The following is a 17,387-nucleotide window of genomic DNA, read 5'->3' as shown; positions in this document are numbered from 1 at the left end:
TTTTTAAGCAACCCCTCCTACTGCTGGTGCCTTCTGATGTACCCACACTTGGAGATTTTATTTTATCGCACGGACTTTGCAAATCTACCGGTTCCCATACAACTTCCTCCTATTTAAATGCAGGGTCAAACTTTACATTCCTCAAAACAGTAGCAACAGAGATGTCTATCACATTTCGTGGAGAAAAGGAGCATTTATTGTTGCCTTTATGAAAACAGCTGGCATCTATTGAGCTATCATTATGTGCCAGATAATGTGTTAATATTTCTAATGAATTATATCCTTAAAAAAATTAAACTATGGGTTTTATCGTAAAAATAATATGAACAGACAGCAAGACTTCAAACACTCTAAAAGGACGTAATATGAAAAGGAAATCTTTTGCTGGTACCTTACCTTACTACAGATTTCCACGCTTTGTATACCCTACCCAAAGTTTTCTGCGCATATATATTTTATATCATGTTTTTACATAATTGGTATAATACTCTGAGCTTAAATGTTTTAAATTTGAAGAGTTCTGGGTAACCATTTTGTAAAATCACATACAGGGCCATCTAAATCTTTCCAATAGCTACGTGTATTACATTGTGTGGAAGTAGCAGACCTGGCATCTCATTTAATTCTAAGAACAATTGATGCATTGAGTCTCACTATCTTCCGTAAACATACAGAAAACCGAGTCTGGAAGAATCAGCTACCTTGCCTGATGCTACACATTGGAAAAGTAACCCAGTAAGGGTTCAAACGCCTATCTGCCTGACTACTGGGTTTGACCCTTTAAAAAACAATCTTCACAGGTTGGTTTGATAATACTTCACAAACAGATTTTTTAAGTGCCTAACAGGTTTTCTTTTATAATTTGCAGTTGGTACAAGAAGATTTAAAATGCGGCTGAAGCATTTCATTATGGCCAGAAATGTTAAAATAGTTCAGACTGTCCTGACCTACTTCATCCTCCAGTTCATGGACACTAGCAGTGATTTGTCAGATTTTAACTGTAGAAATGAAATGATAAGAGTCCATATTCATGAGCATTGTTAATTTCTCTACAATTTCAAATATTTGCTACAGGTGCCTTTTGTTTTGTTTCTTTTTAACAGAAATTGTTACTGCATCCAGAAATATCTCAAGTCGTGTATTTAAAAGCTGTGTTTTATTTGCTGAGATTTTAATATTTTGATTTACCTCGTTTTGGAAAGCCATAGTTGGTCCTCTCTCCTGGACTCATATGCCATCGTTGCCTCTTGACTAAAGCTGCTAATTGCATGCAGGAAATATTAAAACATGATTATGATTTTGCTAAAAGAATAAACATGTCAAGTGTCAACAAAATATTATAAGTCTGTTGTGAGTCAAAATAGATTGCTTAAATTGGTTCCTTGCCGTGCCTGTTTGAGAAAGTGAAGAAGATACACCTGTTATATTAACACATTCACTGTGCACCAAGGCTGTTCATCTTTACCACAAACAAATAAAGGTTTTGGGTCCTCTTGCAATTCTCAGGGCAATCTGACTGACTCTGGCACCTCTCTAATCAAATATATCCGCATGATATTATAAGCTGCATTATAGTACATTAATAGCATGTAAAGTAAAATTGATGCAGCATGATGGACTGTTTTCCTGAAGCAGTGACAAACTTATCAATGATAGATGCACTAATGGATATGTTGAATTGCAATAAATATAAACGCAGAACAGCAATTGTAGAGCATTAAAAATGTCATCTTGTGAGTTTAGGTATTTATGAGGCTGAGCCAGCTGGAAACACGAGTGGTGCATTCCTACCATGCACTGCAACTCTGAGGTTCCAAGGAAAGCAGAGACCCTTTCATCAAATAGGTCAGGCCGCCGGCAAATTGTTGTCACAGCTGTGCCATTGTCAATTAGGCCTCCAATGACTCAGCCCTTTGTTTTTTCCTGCTTGCACATCTCACCCCACCTTCTCTCCGGGCTTGGGTGCTTCACTCCTGCAACCTTTCCAGCACATTTCCCCTCGGTGACTCTCCTCACATGTTCTGATTCATCTCCCAGGCATTGATCTAAAACTCAGAGCAGTGACATCAGGGAAGCATCTCAGCTACTTCAAAAGGCACTGCTATTCCTTGTGGGCTATTTTGGCATGTCAAACCCAACGGGCCAAGCAGAAATGCTCCACGGTGTTACACATTTGCCTCTGATGTGTCTGCCCAACCTTCCTGAACCCTAAAGATTTTGTTTAATGTCAGCAGAATCCAGCAGGACAGTGGTGTCCAGCGTGCAGTGGGGAACAGAGCTCCTCACATGGTTTTCCATCACACTCAAGCAAGAACCACAGCACGAGGACTGAGTCACAGACACACTGTGTGTTACAGGCAGGAAGGAAGTGGACTTAGAGGTATGTTTCTTGAGAGCTAGTGGTTGACGATAGAATTTTTTCAAACATACTGGTGTGGTGGATGAAGGAGATGGCGATATTTTTGTAGGTGCCAATCTCAATTTCAGGTCTGATCGTGGAATGTGTTATAGTTACCCAAATATGCTCCTTTCAGTTCCTGGGCTTTCATCTGCACCAAATGTTTTCATCAATTGGTGCAGATTTGTTGTCAGCATATTTAAGTAAATTACTCAATACTTTTTGGAATCAGGTGTCACAACATACTCCTGATGTGAATAGAAGATTGTCCAACTGAGGTTATTTTAGAAGATTGCTAGATTTGCAAAACAAATTAAAAAATATTTAACCATTATAATTCAGCTTAATATGAGGATAACTTGGTTGGTTATTATTGATCCTGTTTATCATCACAAAACCACGATAACTAAACTCAGTATTACATTTTAGCAGCACGTCTCTGTCATTGGTCATTCAACAAAGGTAAACAACACCAGTGACAACACTAATGAGAAAAGCAATATACAACATGACAAAAACAAAAGCAATGCCATGACATTTTTAATCTGAACATGATATCCCTCATCTAAAAGCCTAGACACATCAAAAAGGAATCTTAGAAACCTGACCCTTCCATGGATCTCTGGTTGGTGGCTTAATCAATTGTGAAATATGCAGAAATCATGTCAGCCTTTAAATCAAACTTCAATACAATGCTAAAACTCACTAAAACTTGTATGAATAATTTTGATTTTTTGTAAATAGCTAAGACAAAAAATCAAGGCCATTTCACACCAAATTGGCAAATGGAAGGGAAGTGTGAAAGAAAATTGTGAGAGTTAAATAGTTTTATTGGAATTCCTCCCACTATTACTAATCTTCAAATGCAGTTAAACAAGTCTTTATTACACATAAGTTAAAATCCAAGCAACTTTTTAACGATAAAAAAGTCATCATCCACTGCGTGAATATTCATTCATTGGATATCTATTATGCGGCAACCGAGGGATAGAAAGAGAACAAGCAAGAACCTGTACTCATAGGATCTTATGCTATGCCAAGGTAACAGAGAAGAGAAAAAAAATTTAACGTAAACAATAAAAAATATTAGCTATTGGTGAGTACAATGCAATGCAAAGAATTAAAATAGAGTCATGTCAGATGGGTAATGAGTTGCCTTCTTTACTGTGGTCGGGAAAAGCCTCTCTGAGGAAGTTGATATTTAAGTTGAAAATTACAAATGATGACAAGAAGTCAGTCATGTGAAAATAGAGGGAGAGCATTTCAAGTAGCAGAATAGTTGGTGCAAAGGTCTTGAGGTAAAGACAAGTATGTCAAAAAGAAGGCCAATTTGACAGAACCATCGATTCTTGGAGTCAAAATAGTTTTACTCTAATTATGCCATTTTTCTTTAAAGAACTTAGTTCTTTATCAAAGATGAATAAGTCACTGCCATAGTATGTCTCAATCTCTTCATAAATGGTGTGTGAGAGTGTGTGTGTGTGTGTGTGTGTGTGTGTGTGTGTGTGTGTGTTGCTTTTCCTTCAGCGGCTATCTGTCAAAGTCTTAGTCACTGTCTCTTATACTTGTCTCTGTTTTTTTTTCCCTTGAATCGCCTTGAGTCTTGAGCCACGTTGGGAGCTGACTCTACTCAAAGGCCAGTTCTCAGCCTTAAGGACACCTAGAAGGATAAACAGCCGTAAGGACATCTAGATAGGTTAACTTGGGAATATAGAAACCTGATTCAGAATAGACAAGCCAGGATGCTCTGGGCATACTGGCTCCCTAAAAAAAGAGGAAATCCTTAAGTCTGTCTTTTCCTGGTCGATTTCTGTAGCTTGAGCTAGCTGAGACAAGAAGCAGCCTTCACTTAGGGGTACACTAGAATACATTTACAACATCAGAATTGTCATCAAGGGCATGACAGGAGATATGATCCACATGTTCTTTGAATACAGTTCTGTTCCTTGGAAAGAATTTGTAGCTTGATGAATTCCTTGTTTGAAATCTGATAAGTAAATCTCTGTTAACTTAGTGATAGTATTGCTGCCTTTTATATATCCCTAGATTTTAATGAAGTCATTAAATTCATTTTTAAAGGAAGATAAAGCCAGCTACCAACCCTGACCTTGAGTGCCTCATTGACAACCACTTTTCATATAATAGAAAACATAACTTTGAATGGCAATTTTAGTTAATTTTTTCTCTGGAAAAAAAAACCAATAAGTTAACTTCAATATGACTTAGAGACAGTCTTTCAAAAGTGACAGTTTGGGAGATCCCACAGTGGGGCCTAAAGGCTCTTTCCTGTGAGGATCCTCCCACTGAAATGTGTCAGAGAAAGCAAATGACCAGAGGATGGTCTCTCCATTATTTTCTGAAGCCAGTTCATTTTTCTTCCTAAAAATGAAATAGAATCTATACAAGCTTCTCCAAGTTGCCTACATATACCACATGGTCTAATTTGTTTAGTATATTCAAGTATTCACAAAGATTAAGCCTCTACTATGTCTCAAGGATTATCCCAGTTCCTGAAGTCATAAAGCAGTAATTCACTACGTAGCTTCATTTCCCCAAAGAGTATACTTTGAATTCAAAATATTGGTATATAGTAGACCTTCAGTCAATTTTGTTAAAAATAAAAATAAACAATCCTTAGTACCTAAGTGAGTAGATCATAAAGAATAAAGGCGAGAAGGAAAACTAATACTTTTATCGGAAGGTTGTGTAGTTTTGGGGCACCTGGGTGACTCAGTCGGTTAAGTGTCCAACTTCAGCTCAGGTCATGATCTTGTGGTCCGTGTTCGAGCCCCAGATAGGGCTCTGTGCTGACAGCTCAGAGCCCGGAACCGACTAAGGATTCAATGTCTCGCTCTCTCTCTGCCCTTCCCCCACTCACGCTCTGTTTCTTTCTCTCAAAAATAAATAAACATTAAATTTTTTTTTAAAAGGTGGTATAGTTTTATTCTAATTTATTCTTATTCTGGTATAACTCACAGCCATAGCAGTTTACTTCGGGGTTGTGATATTTTCATCCCCAACCGGCTTGTGACACAACTGTTTTTCATGGTAAGTATAGGACCAGCAAGGAAAACCGCTAGCAGTAACACAGCTGCCTGACAAGTTGAGGGCTAAAACAAGACTTATGAAACTAACAGCGCAGAATCTTGGTTCGCTGTGCTGTGCTGAGGATACAGAACCTGAAAAGTGAGGCTCTGAGCAGCCTCACATCTACATGGCTGGCAAGAGAAAGCAGGGGCCAATGAACGGCAGCTAGCCCAGAATGAGCAAAGCAGCAGTGAGTGCAGGCCTGTAATGAGCTGTTTTTCCTCTTCTGCGGTTCTAGTTGTGAGAGCAGGAGCAGAGCCCCTGACGAGTGCCAGAGAGAGGAGAGGGCAGGAAAGAACCTGGAGACAGAGGCCCTTGCTGTAGTTGGCAAACAGTTTTCTTTTTTTTTCCCCCAAGGTACAGAAAATTCAAAACTGGAGCTTCTAGAAGCACCAATGGTGCAAAAGGGATCTTACTGTCCTCCGCATTTGCTTATTCAAAATTATGCAAACCACATTAAATCCCAATTCATGTTCAAAATGTCAGAGTAATGTGAGAATTTTAAGGAGAGTCTTGTAAGGCAGCTTAATTATTTCCATAAACATTTTCAATTCCTTCATAACAACACTAATTGTCTAATAAAATATTTTGTGTAGTAATCTGATATCCTAAGACTGCATCTTCACATTCGGACTGATATAATCATTCTAAAGACCATTATAATCTTGACTTCTAAGCACAAGTTCCAATATAACCTCTAAGAGAAGAGCAAATGGCGAAGATCCAGAAGTTTCTTATCACCACCTCAGTAATTCCTCAGGCCAACTAGTATGATAAAAAACTTCAAAAAAATAATCCATTTCTTTACTGCCAATGTGTGCTTTTTAAAAATGATGTTTAAAATTAAAAACACTACAGCTGGTTCGCTTACTTGAGCTCAGCAGCATAAAAGATAAAATAAGAATGGCCATGCTTACCTTACCTTTCCTGGGTTCTTGTGTTTATGTCAGTACCTCTGCGTGGCATCAGTACCCAGAAGACAAACACATTCACAAAAGGAGAAGAATCACTGCTCCCTGCCTGCTCCCCAGAACATTCATTCAACCTATTAACATTTTTTATGCGCCTTCTAGGTGACAGAAATTATACTAAATTCTGAGTTAATGAAAAAAAGATATAGCCCCTGTTTTCAAATAGTTCACAGTCTTTTGAAGGAAATGACAAGCTGACAGACTGGAAAACTAGAGCCAAGGCAGACCTATGCACAGTCCTGAGTCTGCAGAGGGGGTGAAGGTGGGATCAGAAAAGTCTTCCTGACAGCTTGAGCTAAGTGTTGAAGGTTAAGTTGGAATTAGCCAGGTGGGGAAAAAAGAGGAAGGGTTTTAGGCAGAGGAACAAACTTGTGCCAAGATTCAGAGGTGTGAAAAACTGTGAGGAGGGTGAGAGAGGAGACTTGTGGTCCCTGGTAGGAAATGTGGGTCTTCAGCCAAAGGTAATGGAGTGTCACTTAGGGAAAGTAACAAGATCAGATTTCCACTTTCTAAAAGGTGCCTCTGGTGGCCTGCATGGGATGCAATAAAGATGCCCCAAACTGGACAAGCAAGAATCCAGATAAAGCCCTGGAAAAGTCTGAATTTCTGCAGACATTTATCATCATCGCCATCACCATCACTAACATTTGTGAGGGTTTGCAATATGATAAGTACCATATATACATTATCTTACTTGATTCACACAATAATAATAGTGCCATTATTATGTCCATTTATGCCCTAAGGAAAGTGGGTAAGAGACTTGCCCTCACAAAGCAGTAAATGGCAAAGTTATGACTGAAACAAAGGAGGTCTGATATTAGCATCCCATGCTTAACTACAGCCCTACATTGCTGCCCGTGATTTACTGAATCTGAACAGTAGTTGAGTTACCAAGTTTTGGGTAGAGATCTATCACTTTTTTGGGATATAAAGCACTCAGGTTCTAGGTAGGCAGGGAGGGGGTTGTGTCCACTCTTAATAATCAGAGAACCTCAAAAATCATGTGTCCTCCATCCCTATATACTCAAGAGACAAAAAAAAAAAAGGAAAAAAATATTCAAAACCATGTAGTACAAGAACATGTTTTGTGACCAATATATGAAGGTTAAACACATCGGACTCCCAACTAGAAACCTAATAAAGATTTTATCTGAAAGGAAAACAAAAAAAAGGCAAGAATAATCAGTTGCTCTCTTTCCTCACAGACCTCTGAACTACTATTTTAATGACCCAGATTTTATTCCTAATAGTTGTATGTTTCTTTAATTCCAACTTGTTCCCTCTGACTAACCCATTCCCTATGAAAAGAATGTTATATTCATACTCTTGTGCATATGTTACCTTATCAAAATATTGACTATTGAACTTAGTATTTTATTATTTTGAAAAGATATGATGATAGTGCTCTATAATAAGCACATTTTATTTGAAGTGACAGTTTCCAGACCCATTCATCCAAGCAAGAACTTCATTATTTCTGGCAAAGATCCCAGAGAGAATCTCCATAACTCAAAAACTTGAATATCACTTTTGTTGGGGACCAACCACTGTAATAGTGCCAAAAGTGCTAGAAATACACATACTCCCAAATCAATCTTAGGAACAACAATGGATATAGCAGGTAAGAATCTAATTTCTTATTTCAAATACACTCTGTTTAGAGATATATCCTTATAGTCAGGAATAAGACTTTGATCACAAACAAAACACAGTATTTGTAGATCTCCAATAGAATTTAAGTCTACATTTTACGGCATAGAAATCCTTTGTCCTTTTCTACACCTAAAATTAATCTATTCCGTGTTTTTTAAAGAACCACAAACCAATTTAATGAAAACACCGGAGTAAATAATGCTCATTTCAGCCCTTGCTAAATTAAACAAAATTTTCAGATACTAAAGTACAAATAAAATCAATGTACTAAGAATCCTTAATTATAATATTAACATGATACTCCTTATTGTTATTACTTGACTTTGTTAAACTTAAATTCATATTGGTGAAATAATATTTAAGTTTTGTTTTTCAAATTATTTTGAAGCGAAGGGATAAGTTAGATGCCATGTAATGGACTGTAAGCCCTTTGAGAACAGGGACCATGTACATTGATTATTTCATGGCTAGCCCAATAAGGCCCTCCACCTAAACAGTGCTTGCTAAATATTGGTTGAATGAACAAGTGAATGGAAAAATTAATGAAATAATGAAATAAAAAGAATTTAAACAATATCTTGATAATTCAGACAAAATTGGTTTTTTGTTTTGTTTCATTTTGTTTCGTTGCAGGGCAGGAAGGAAGATTCAAAAGCCTGGGTTATTGAACTTAATTGTCCATTATAATTGAATTCATAGAATAACTTGACTTAAATTCACAAGATAATTTCTTTCCAATTACAGACACAATCATCTGATATGGGCACAGTGCCAGCATGAACACTGGATCACTGTGATCACTCAGAACTAGCTCTGTTTTATTTGATTTCCTATTCTTTCCCAGCAGATAAAATTATTTCTTGGTTAGAATTGATATGTATGACTCCTCATCTCCAATTCTCCAAGCAATCAATGGGTTAAACAAAATGTCTTGATTTTGATCAAGACAAAATAAAATTGAATTAAACTATGTTTAATCCAATTTCTGATCAACAATTTCTTATCACTGTCATAGGTTTAAAAACATTTGCTAACTTGGGATGAAACATACCTTCTTACATGTTTATTTTCCTGACATTTAAAGAGACAACTCTCTTTCTGACTTAAAAAATCTGAAAGAAAAAATGTATAATGTTTATCTTGTAGTCTAGGTAATTAATCTGTGATCATTTTTAATCTGTGATATTTTTATCCTACCTTTATAATCAACATTTTTCTCTTAAAAAGGGAAAAAAATAAGCCAATCACAAAGGAAATGAGGAATAATTACTGTTAATAAACACAAAGTGGTACTATATAGGAACATAGGTCAAGGAATAAACTAATATCTACTTAGAATCTTAAAAATTAAAGTATCTTTTCCTGACATGATTCCAGGGACTTCATGAAATATTTGTCCCTGTCACTAACTCTTGCAACTTTCATGGTTGTGTGGTTGTTAATTAGTTCACAGCATAGCGTGAATTCTCTACAGGCAAATACTCATGGGTCCACCTTGATCACTTTTTACCCAGCATTTATTTGGAAGAAATGAGTAAAAACAGTGCATTAATAGATTTCCTATAAATAAATATCTTGGGTATTTTCACCAACTCCAAATATTAAAGTTTTCAAAAAAACTTTCCAAAAAACGTAAATTATGTCATTGTCTTTGAATTACGGAAAATTCTCAGAATTCAATGCAACAAAGTTTAACTTACCTTAAAGAGATTTGTTTTCATAAACTCTTTTTCCCCTGACCTCGGTTCTCCAGCTGAAGGCAATGCAGAGACTTCCTCTCTTCTCTTCCTCTTCCCTGAGACTCAGTGGGTTGAAGGGTCCCTCTCTGTCTGTGATAAGCGCTGCGGAAGACTCTCCGAGTTTGTCTTCACTCCTGATGCCACACACCTTTTCTTGGCACTTCATCTGGTCCCAAGGGAAAATTCCTGCAGAAATTTCCTTCTCCATAATCTCTTGACAGATGGCTGTGCTGGCAAGAGCCTTAACTCTTAGGAGCACTTTAATAGGCTTTTATTCTCCCGCACTGCCTCCTCACAGGTTTTATTTTTTAATGGCACATTGGTTGATGCCTCAATGTCCCAAAGGGCCAGAGCATCACTGTCCCCTTGTAGGACTTTCAGCTACTCTGCTTTTCTGTTCTTGATTTCCATAAATTTGCAAAACTAGTCTCCTTTTAATATTTCATTATTTTTCTGCCTCTATACCTTGAGGCAATGGGAAAAAAGACTCAATTGTTTAAAGTGCAAACTGAGTAAATATTGAGCTGTTTAAATACAAATAAAGTGATTTTGCATGGGCATTGATAAGGTTGTAAACCAGAAAAAACAAAATCGTCCAATTATCAGTGTTCTTGACATGACACATATTCCTCCGATAAATGCCTTTCGTGTGTAATTTCTCTCTCCCTCTCTCTGACTCTCTCTCTCTCTCTCTCTCTCTCTCTCTCCCTCCTTCCTTCCCTCCCTCCATTTTTTTCTCTCTTCAGTCTTTCTGGGGAAATAAAAAAGAAACATACTCTGAAACTAGAAGGTCAGTTGTCACCTAGAGGATGTCATGTAAGATAGTAAACAGAATACTTATTTCTCAATTCTATCATCCTTATCCTTGAACATGATGAAAATAGAGATGATTCAAAATAGGATAGCAGACTAAAATGCCTGTAACTTTAGGCAAGGAATTTGAGCTAGGTATAAGATAAGGAAGGAGTGGTGTGGACTGTCGCAAACTGGAGCAGGTGTGTCCATTTCCAAAGGACAGTGGCCACTCATCTCCAGCCAGTCACTGTCTGGTGGGAACTTGAACTGCATTATGAGAGTTATCTGTTTTTCACGAGAATCCCCATATCTGGATTTTTATGTGGAAAACCTCATGCTTTTTAAATGTTACAGGATACAATGGGAACTAACCCCCACACCTGTGGCCCAGCCACAGCGTGAGTATTGCCATATAATGTCTTCGGATGCAGAATAAACTGAAATGAAATGCAATGCGTTTTGCAAAGCACTGCCCTTTATTAATTATGAACTCTTTTCTCATATGTGAAAGTGATGATAACAATGTAGACTAGTTAATTCAAGCAAGAAAGAACCCTATAATTATCTTTATTAAAGACCTTAGGAAGGACAATTAGCCAAAGAACCAATAAGTGGTGTGGGCAAAAAGTAGCTCAAATCTGGATGAGAAGGACAAGGTTTACTAAAAATAATAATAAAAAGTAATTTAATGAAGACAGAGTGAGAAATTTGATTTTATTCTGTTTTATCTGGATCTCTTTCTCATTACCAAGTACTAATATGTGTAATAATTTTTTTTCTAATTGTACAATTCATGTCAATGAAAGCTCAAGCAGAAAATAGAGGGTTTTTTTTAATTCTGACAATTCTATCACTAGTAAAATATTAGTTTAAACCTTCCGGAAATTGTCTATATATACACATATACATATTCATATGTGTACAGATTTTATATACATGTATTTCTGCCTTACATATATATTTGCCTCTCTTTATAAAAATTACATATTGACTATATTATTTGCTACATACTAACAATATACTAATATATTATCAGTCTGTTTTTTCATGTAATACTAAATATAGTATTGACTTTTCCCTGTTTTGATAAATAATCACAGTGTGATATTTAACTGGCTACATTGTCTGGATATAACATAACTTACTTGGCTTACCCCCTATTACAAGGTAAATTTTCTGATTTTTTTTCTTTACAATAAAGTATCTCTAATTAACAACTGTTCCCTTAACTTTGTGTGTATCTATTATATCTTATCATGTCAAAATATATGCATATTTCCCTCCCAAAGGTTGTACCAATTTACAATCCTACAACTATGATAAGTGAATTCATTTTCCCTCCTCATCAAAATTGGGTATAATCTATTTTAGGCAGAAAATAGATCACATAATATTCTAAAACTTATAAAAGAAGTCTTAATTTCAGATATACCAGCTGAATTACTATTTTCCTTAATGTTTTTTCTTGTGATTAACTGGAACAATAAATTTATCCAGAGCTCCACAGAGTCAGAAAAAAACTAACACAAGGCAATGGGAACCAACCAGAAAGATGTCTGTGGCCTGATAGCTAAAGTACTTGGACACCTGCCAGCAGCAAAGGGCCTCTCCCTTTTTGGGTCTCTGATACCTGGTGATAACCGATGCTTCATGCATTGGCACTTGGGATGGTTAATTTCATGTGTCAATTTGACTGGGTCACTGGGTGCCCAGATATTTAATTAAACATTATTTCTTGGTGTGTTTGTGAGGGTGTGGCCCAAAGAGACTAGCATTTGACTCAACAGACTGAGTAAAGCAGCTTGTCTTCCCCAGTGTGGGTGGGTATCAGCCAATCCACCAAAAGCCAGAATAGAACAAAAAGGAAGAGGAAGGGAGAATTCATTCTTTGTGCCTGACTGTTGAGCTGGAACATCAGTCTTCTCCTGTCCTTGGACTAGACCTTCAGGCTTGGACTGGAACTATACTATTGGCTTGCAGCTTACAGGTGGCAGACTGTGGGACTTCTCAGTCTCCACAGTCATGTAGTCAATTGCTCATGCTAAATAAATCTATCCGTCTCTGTCCCTGCAGATGGACGATGATAGAAATCCTATTGGATACCTGACCAATACAGTATTGATTAAATTGGGAAAGTGGGGGAGTTTGTGAGCTGTTAAACCCTTTTCAATAAATAGACTTTTAAAATCAAGGACTGATTGTGATATACATATGTCTGGGAAGACAAATGTAATGCTAACACTAGCAGGCATTGCAGCTTTATTCAGAGTGCAAGAAACATAGAATAAAACATTCTAGATATTCTAGATAGAAACATCCTTTTATAGGATGTGATTTTGGAAGGACCTACTTGGCTCAGTAGTTGCCATGCACTGGGTCCTTTATAACTGTTCTCAGGAGCTCATCTATCCTTGCTCTGAGAGAGCTCAATCATCCCTCTGTGAGACATGATTCCTCTCAGTGGACCCCAAATCACTGAGTGGCACTGGGCAAATAACCTCCTGTACTTCAGTTTCCAATCTGTAAGATGAGAATGATAATTGTAGGACTCACTTCATACTTGTTATCATAAAGATTAAATATAAAATACTTAGATGATTGTCTGGCACAGATAGGACCTTATAATTTTTTCTTACCATTACTGTACTTTGTACTGTACTTTCTCATTGTACTTTGTGGTTTTTTCTTTTGTTTTTTTAAGTGCATTTATTTATTTTGAGAGAGAAAGAGAGTGAGTGCACTCACATAAATGAAATAGAAGCAGAGAGAGAGAGAGAGGGAGAGAGAATCCCAAGCAGGCTCCACACTATCAGCACAGACCCCAAAGGAGGGTTCGAGATCACAAAATGTGAGATCATGACCAGAGCTGAAATTAAGAGTTGGACGCTTACCTACTGAGGCACCCAAGCACCCCACCTCTGCACTTTGTAATATGTTTCTCTAGTTTTACAAACCCGAGTATATTAAAATAATTTATATCTTTGATGTATTCCCAAAAGGTAAATTCCTCGAGATGGAGGTCTGTTTTCCTTCATTTTTACGCCACCAAAATTAATACTTTGTCTAGAAAATATTAGGCCCTGAATAAATATTTCTTTAATCGTGGGTAGGGAAGCAAATGGAAAAACAAATGAATACATTTGTGGCCAAAACATCAGGTTGGATATTTCCTATTATAGTTCCTCTTTCTGGATCCTAGCTTCATTCTTTAATTCGTTGTAATGTCTTTAAGAAGTATATACACTCGAGTTAAATTAGAACCAACGAAGATTATACCTCAGGTCAACAAAAAATATATTGAAACCCAATCATAAACAAGGCTCTTATTATTTCAGGGCAGTTTCCTCATTAATGACCTGTTTGTCACAGAAGACCTAAAGCATGGAAACTGATGCTATAATTAGGACAGGCAGAATATTGGTCTTAACCTTAAAGGGAATATATTTAGTTTTGTGTGAAGGATCATGATTTAGTGTCTAAGTAAGAGCATTATCAAAATGTGATCACTAGGGACGAAAGCTGCTGTCTGTAAAACAGGTTATCAGTGCGAAGGTGGAAGCACATGACCTAAACAGTTTAGCTGTTGTGCTTCTGAGACCTGTGGAAATGCCAAAGGCTAAGGGAATTCTCATATGTGATCCAGATTAATTTCAGAGCGGTTTTTAAAGTTTACGAAGAAATTACCTTTTCTTGTTTCCTCCTTTTAATCAAGCTATGGACTGTTTATACCACCGATTAATAGTTCTGACTTACTATCCAGGTGTCATTAATGTGAAAAACAGCTCCTTCTGCATGATTCTGAAGGTAACAAATGCAATCTCAATAATGAACTTTCACAAATTTCAACCGCTTTCAATTGAAATAAACATTGAAAATTACATCTTCCATATAAGCAGGGAGAAGAATTTAGGATAACTGTACGCTTGTTGCAGAAAGGCTATAGTGATATTTCAGCATGCAATTAAACGCTAAATATACAGAGAAAGACAATGTATTTTATGTAATCATTGCTTGATTTTGTATTCAAATTAAAGGACAAAAAAAAGATTTTAGTCAGATAGTCTTTAAACATGGTTGTGTGTGTGGGAAAAAAAATGAGTACAGAATTATCAAGGATGGTTTATATGTCCAGAAGTTGGTCATACTTTTTCTTTACCTACACACCCTAAAAGATGAATTGAATTTTACTCAATCTTCTATTAAAGTGTCAGGCAAAATAAGTTTTCATATTGTTATTTAAATAAAAGTAGAGAATGCTAGATCTTAAAGGGATCTTATAGCTCATCAATTCAATTCCCTTCTTTTTACTGAAAAGGAAGGGGGGATGAAATCAGTTATTAATAGATTTCCCCAAAATTACAGTTAATAACTGGTACAAAAAACCTCAATCCCAAGTTCAGTCCCTTGAAATATAAAACTTTCTTCTGCAGACAAAGGTAAGCTTTGATTACCATAGAGTTGAGAACTTCAATTTAAAAAGATCTAACCTTGACGTGAACACATTTCACTAGGAACCACCATGGGAAATCATACGCCATCCCAATACTCCCCTCTGTGAGTCACACTGTATAAAATGGAAGGGGATGGCAATACCTGAATAAAAATAAATCAACTGTGAGCACGCTCTCACCCAAGACTAACATGTATCCACCTATTAAAGTATGAGAATAATTCCATACTAACTTAAGTCCCTCATGTGCACACCCTGATGCCCTCCACTGGGACCTCAGCCTCCCAATAATTCAGCAACCAAGGTATTGAGTACTAGCATGATAGGAATCTCTAAGACCCGACTCTGAAACTGGCTTCCATTCATTCATTGGTGTTCACAGTTGTTAAATATGTTAGTATTACCCCTGATCCACCTCCTCCCTCTCCCTTCTGTATGTGTAAAATGGCAGCCTTCAATTCAGGTTTCCCAATACGTCCCTATTTACCTGAAGATAAACTAGGCATAATAAATAAGTGCTATTCAACACATTAGTAAGAATCAGATGTTTCAATGTCTAATGTTCCATTGAAAAGTCTGCTAATGTGTTACTCTGAAAAAGTCTAGGATAACTGTTGAAAGATTAAAAGACACTTACATTGATAAATAAGACTCAAAGCAGATAGTCTAAGGCTTCCACCACAAATTATTTTCTTGTGGTACGACACTGTGCCCTGAACCAGTGCTATCAACGTACATTGTTCCTGCTTCAATCCAATAGCATCGTGGACAAGTTAAGAGTCTTCAAAGGTAGAGGAAAAGTCTAATTCCTACCTCCAGGATTGCCCCTAAATCCTTTGAAAACTTAGACCATCAAACTGATGAAACATTTATTTTAAAAAGTATTCAAAAATCTGTAGGGGAAAGTAGTCAATGAATATCTCCCCCTGTAAAAAAGAAAGATAACCGTGGAACCAAGTTGGGGCTTGAAATAAAACAGAAAGAGGAAATGAGGACTATAACACAATATTACATAAAAGACAAACCAGCACAGAAGAGAGAAAATAATGTGTAACAGGGAGGGATCCAAACCAATGTAAACAACTGCAAAGGGTCTTACTGGCAGATTGTCAGACATAGAATTTGAGAATGACAGAAATATTTAATTGTAGAGTAATACTTAAATGATGTTTTACCTCAAGAAAATCATCCCAGTGAAGAATGTGAAAATGGTTGGGCAGCTGTGTCCACCCCTTCTAACAAAAGCCCAGCTGCAGGAAGAAAAGCCAGAAACAGAGAGGAGACAAAGAATAATGAATGAGAGGATGAAATCTAGAAAGAAAGAGAGAAATTAAAATGAGACAGTGAAAAATTAAGCTGCAACTCAGAAAGATAGGCCAGAAAAAAAGCTTTAAACAAACTGTAGTAAATGTAATTTAGAATGTTTTTAAACTCAACTACTGAAAATAAGTCTTTCTGGAAACTAATTTGTAAGACTGGCAAATACTTGGAATTCTTGTCCCACTGTAGAATAACCGAAAGATGGCCCCATGCACAAACCATGTGGGCCCTGGGTCCACAAGGGCTATTTATGAAGTGCCTGTAACTGAGAAAATGGGTGAATATTTGGATGTGTTTCTCTGGTTATCTGACTGAAACAAAATCCAAAGAATCCATAGTTCTCTGATATACAAGAAAGGAAAATACAACTCCATATAGAAATTATGGTAATGGTCCAGAGTCTTACAATTTTATAGTAAACAAATGTAGACTAAGAGGGGCGACTCAGCACAATGGATGGGCCCAGCAAGCAGACTACCTATATTTGAAACCTGTTCTACCTACTTCCTAGTTTTGCATCCTTACAAAGTTCCTTAACCCTATTCAGCTTCAGGATCCTTGCAGCTAAAATGGGAATAATACTGATGCCTAACTGACAGGTTTATGTTGAAGATTACATGAGCTAATCATTAGTACTGTGTTTGCCAGACTCCCAATAAATGATAACTCTCATTATTTTGTGTATTCTGTATGCCGTCTTGGTATACTCCAAAAAGGTCTGCTTTGTTGTTGTTGTTGTTGTTTTCTTAAATGTTTATTTATTTTTGAGAGAGAGAGAGAGAAAGAGAGACAGCATGCGCACGAGTAGGGGAGGGCAAAAAGAGGAAGACCCAGAATCCAAATCAGGCTCCAGACTCTGGGCTGTCAGCACAGAGCCCAAGGTGGGGGTCCAACTCACAAACCACGAGATCATGACCTGAGCCAAAGTCGGATGCTCAACTGACTGAGCCACCCAGGTACCCCTGCTTTGG

The 17,387-nt window shown here is 37.0% G+C and overlaps 1 long non-coding RNA gene across 1 annotated transcript in view; it reads right to left on the bottom strand.

Moving 5' to 3' along the window:
* The window catches only part of LOC147584277 (uncharacterized), a 41,123-nt gene extending 37,829 nt beyond the window's left edge, over nt 1-3,294 (bottom strand). Inside the window, exon 1 of the long non-coding RNA XR_015247729.1 lies at nt 1,189-3,294. This is a non-coding gene — a long non-coding RNA (uncharacterized LOC147584277). The remainder of the gene's footprint in view (nt 1-1,188) is intronic.
* Nucleotides 3,295-17,387: the final 14,093 nt, after the last annotated feature.

This window comes from Puma concolor, chromosome A1, assembly GCF_028749965.1.
Source record: "Puma concolor isolate L17-30 chromosome A1, mPumCon1.1.hap2, whole genome shotgun sequence".
Classification (NCBI taxonomy): domain Eukaryota; kingdom Metazoa; phylum Chordata; class Mammalia; order Carnivora; family Felidae; genus Puma; species Puma concolor.
Note: the sequence above shows the minus strand (reverse complement) of the source record. Positions and strands in the feature narration are given on the sequence as shown.